The 5,124-nt window shown below is 35.7% G+C and overlaps 1 long non-coding RNA gene across 3 annotated transcripts in view; it reads right to left on the reverse strand.

Moving 5' to 3' along the window:
- Window positions 1–5,124, reverse strand: part of LOC106883168 (uncharacterized) — an 83,413-nt gene that overhangs the window by 9,936 nt on the left and 68,353 nt on the right. For 2 of the 3 annotated variants that reach the window (XR_008264778.1, XR_008264776.1), the window contains one exon: window positions 13–2,588. The exons of the other annotated variant lie outside the window; for it this stretch is intronic. This is a non-coding gene — a long non-coding RNA (uncharacterized LOC106883168). Of the gene's footprint in view, window positions 1–12; window positions 2,589–5,124 lie in introns of those variants that run through there. 3 annotated transcript variants of the gene reach the window in all.

Below are 5,124 nucleotides of genomic sequence, written 5' to 3' on the forward strand. Positions count from 1 at the left end.
CACCACCACCAAAAGAACACCCGGGCCAATGAGCTTCAATGCAGTCTTTCAACTTTCTAGAAATAACAGGTAAATTCATTTGAATTAAACACTGCCATCTTCAAACAAAAAAAGGACACATTGCAGAAATGTAATCCCTGTTACTCAGAAAGATGGGATGGTCAATACTGGAATGTTTTTGATCATAGATCTGTTCAATCAGGGTTGAACATCACCAGCTACACCACCATTAACATCAGCTACAGTTGCTCACCGTTCTGTTGTCGATCCCTACTGTTGTTGATGCTGCTGTTGCTGGTGTAGTGGCAGTGAGAGTGGTGGTGGTTGTGGTGGTGATAGTGGTAGTGTTGTTGGTAGTAGTGCTAGTGATAGTGAGTGGCACTATTGACTAGTGGTTTTACTAACGATAGTCGTAGTGATGGTGGGGGTAGTGGCAGTAGTGGTGGTGCTGATAGTGTTGTTATTACTATTGGTGCTTTTACTGGTAATGGTAATGATGGTGCTAGTGATGGTCCTACTTACTGATGGTGGTGATGATGGTGTGGTAGTGCTACTGCTGGCACCGCTGGTGCTGTTGTTGTTGCTACTACTGCTCTTGCTAGTAACGGTAAAGGTACATCATCTGATGTATTTCAGTAACGAGACTGACAACTATGTCCAGAACAGTTATAATGTCCTGTGTAGTTGTAATGTCCTGTATAGCTGTAATGCTGTCCACTATGATATATTATTGCTTATTAACTGCACCATTTAACTATGCTATAGTAGTAACTACAATATAATCTACACCTACCACATTATTAACTGTATGACTTATTGTTTTATACACACACACACACACACACACACACACCATCAACAATAGTTTTATCAATATATTATAGTATTACGTTTCATTCCTATCAAGTATATTATTATCTGTGGTATTTCCAATGGTATCATCTCTGGACTATAATGTTAAATATAATCTTTAGATCATATATAATGATCAAATGACTATATATAGAGTGTAATTTATAGATTATATGTCTATTAAATATAGGTTTATCTGTGTTCTATAGCTACTCTAGTGTTAACTCTTTAGCATTCAGATTATTCTGACAAGTGCATCATCATCATCATCATCGTTTAACGTCCGCTTTCCATGCTAGCATGGGTTGGACGATTTGACTGAGGACTGGTGCAACCGGATGGCAACACCAGGCTCCAATCTAAATTTGGCAGAGTTTCTACAGCTGGATGCCCTTCCTAACGCCAACCACTCCAATGCGTGTTTATTCACATTGTTTTGAATTAATCCTGCAATATCTCGTAGCTTCAAGATTTTGATGATGTGATTATTTAGTTTTAGAATGATATTGTAGGCTAAGATACGAGAGGCCAGATCTGGTCAGTTTGGGTATAAAACAGGTAAAATGCTTTAGCTGGATATGACCATTTTAAATGCTAAAGGGTTGACTATAGAATTAACTATCTTGACTCTATCATTAAACATATAAATGAATGTGATATATACTAACGTGATATATATGATATTTTAGAGCGTCAAAATTGTAGTATATTATTGACTACAGAGATTTAGAAATTCACTTAGTAATTATGAGGACTTGGTTCAATCCTACTACATGGCAGTTTAGGTTGGGGTTATTTCCTATACCCGTGAGTTGACTCATAACTTATGAGTGACATTGGGCAGATGGAAACTGTGTAGAGAGCCATCAAATTCAAATGTTCTCCTTGCCACACTGATTCGAAAATTACATTCAGAATAGATATGTCTGTAGAATACTCAGTCACTTAATTTAATGAATTTGATAGGTCAGTTGATTGCTCAGCTGAAAACTCAATGTTGGAAATTCTGACAGGGATCCATCTATATGACTGACTATAATACTGGTTATATACAATGTAATTAGCAAGAACATCAATTATCATATTAATTTTATTATCACATTTAATATAGTAATATCTATAAGCTGTAATAATAGATTTAGTTAGGTATTATTAATTATAGCATTAATTGTAAGATCTTAGAGTCTTTAGGAATGTTAGGTTTCACAATCACTGATGATCTTTCCCGGTGATCTTACATCCACAACATACAAAAACTGTATCCTGAAGCCCAGACTTCTTCAGAGCCTGAAAATAATTTCAGCTCAGAACAGTTGATAAAACTCTACAAAGCTAAAGTGAGATTACAACAGAATAAGGGTAGGTCCCACATCAAAGATAGTGATGCTGCTGCTACATTCAAAACATCCAGACTGTGCCAAAAATGCAGGTGTCTGGCTGAATGGCATGGGTTCACACTTCATTCAATGTCAAACTCTCATGTTGTCACATTACTATGCCTATTTTACCACTACTACCGCAATGGCTTCCGCATACATCACCACCTTGACTGATTTAACACACCTACTCCATCTCCCACCCCAACTCACGTCCCATACAATATACTTTCTCAATCTTTTCTCTTCAGAATGTCAACCCCCAGGAATTCTGTAACCGCACGTGTCTAGCCTCAGGTGCAGACATGTAATAGTTCAATTAGAACATCATCTGTATCCATTTAACCAATTTCAGAGAATCTGTGAAGAACAAAACAATCATGTTACCTTATATTATCAATTATATAATGTATTATTATGCAATGCACAAACTGTGTTATCAATATACTGTACTAATTATAGCATTAATGATATACTATATTAACTATACTATTTATTATATACTGTGCTAAATACAATAATTACATACTGTATTATCTATACTATTAATTAAATACAGAATAAACTGTTATAATGATTATGCAGGGTGGTCATAAATTTTATTGGAGTTTTTTTTTTTTTTTTTTAATCAATACATTTTATTTCTGTAATAAACAGAATTAGAAATGAATATATTGAATTTTTTAACTCCTCTGCAACTTAAGATCCATCATATTGCATTAATTGTATACTGTATTGACCACAATGTTAACAACATATGATGTTAACTATATTATGTATTAACTACAATATATAGTTAATTGTATATTATACTAACTACAGAGTATAAATATATACTGTAATATTAATTATTTACTATACTAATTATAGTGTATAATTATACACTACACTAACTGTAATATTAATTATATACTATACTAATTATGGTGTATAATTATATACTACACTAACTGTACTATTAATTAAATGCTACATTACTTATTGTATTCATTATATACTCAACTAACTACAGTATATAATTATATACTGCTATTAATGTTACACTATACTAATCATACTAACTAGTTACTGTATATAATTACCCTACTAGTTACTACATATAATTATATACTTCACTAACTATATTATTAATCAAATGCTATACTACCTATACTATTGATTATATACTCAAGTAACTACAATATATAACTATGTATTGCTATTAATTTTATACTATACTAATTTTAACATTAATTATATATCCCACTAACTGCAGTATATAATTAATTACTATACTGACTATACTGTTGATTATATACTGTATAAACTATACTATAAACTAAATTCTGTTTTAATTATACTATTAATTATATTCTAAACAAATTACACTACTAGTTATAAAATAACCTAACTGTACTATTGATTATGCAACTAAAAATAGACTATGCTAATTATAAAAATAAACAAGGTGTTTACACCATGTTTTATCTCTCTGTGGACAGAAAAAAAAGGGATGAACCTGACAAGTTTTTAGTTTCCCTAGATCTTTGTCAGAGATCAGCAGCCTATTGCTATTTATAGTGTATGTAAACTGGTACTTCTGATGTAACAGCTTTGTTTACATTCCACATTGGATGTTTATTTAAAAAGGTATACATTTCAAATATCCCCGCACTTAAAGATACAGTGTAGTGCTCAATGAATTAATTAACATGCTAATCATATTATTAATTATAAACTGTATTAAGTACATTGTGGTGAGCTGTGTTCTGTTGATAAGCCATATAACATCATCATCATCATCATCGTTTAATGTCTGCTTTTCATGCAGGCATGGGTCGGACAGTGTAACTGAAAACTGGTAAACCAGGGGCTGCACCAGGTTCCAATCTGATTTGGCAGGGTTTCTACGGTTGGATGCTCTTCCTAACACCAACCCCTCTGAGAGTGTAGTGAGTGCTTTTTATGTGCCACAGCATGGGTGTCATTGACCTGACACTGGCATCAGCCATGACTATGGCCTCACTTGGCTTGACAGGTCAACACAAGCACGGTATATCGCCAAGGGTCTTAGTCACTGCCTCCATGAGGCCCAACACTCGAATTATGCCTTTTATGTGCCATTAGCATGGGTACCAGTCAGATGGCATTGCCATCGATCATGACTACAATTTCACTTGGTTCAACAGGTCTTCACAAGCACAGCATATCACCCAACAATTGAAGGGTGCTTTTAATGGGCCAGTTACGCAACATTGGCATTGGCCACAACTATGATCTCACTTGGCATGACATAACTGCCTCCATGTGGCCCAATGCATGGATGGTGCTTTTTACAGGCAACTGGCACAGGTGCCAGTCAGATGGCACTGGCATCGGCCAGGACTATGATTTCACTTGGTTCGACAGGTCTTCACAAGCACAGCATATCGCCTGACGACAGAAGGATGCTGTTAACAGGCTAGTTAAATGACACTGGCATTGGCCATGACTATGATCTCACTTGGCTTGATGGGGCTTCCCAAGCACAGCATATCTCCAAAGGCCTTGGTCACTTGTCATTGCCTCTGTGAGGCCCAACATTTGAAGATCATGCTTCACCACCTCATCCCATGTCTTCCTGGGTCTACCTCTTCTACAAGTTTCCTCCACCATTAGAGTGCAACACTTCTTCACACAGCTGTCCTCATCCTCACACATCACATAACCATACCAGCACAGTCATCTTTCTTGCACACCACATCTGATGCTTCTTATGTCCAACGTTTCTCTCAGGATGCTTACACTCTGTCGTGCATGTACACTGACATTACACATCTAGTGGAGCATAGTAGCTTCATTTCTTACAAGCCTATGCATGTCCTCAGCAGTCACAGCCCATGTTTCACTGCCATGTAGTATGGCTGTTTGCACACAG

The sequence above is a fragment of the Octopus bimaculoides genome, chromosome 8 (genome assembly GCF_001194135.2).
Source record: "Octopus bimaculoides isolate UCB-OBI-ISO-001 chromosome 8, ASM119413v2, whole genome shotgun sequence".
In the NCBI taxonomy this organism is placed as follows: Eukaryota; Metazoa; Mollusca; class Cephalopoda; order Octopoda; family Octopodidae; genus Octopus; species Octopus bimaculoides.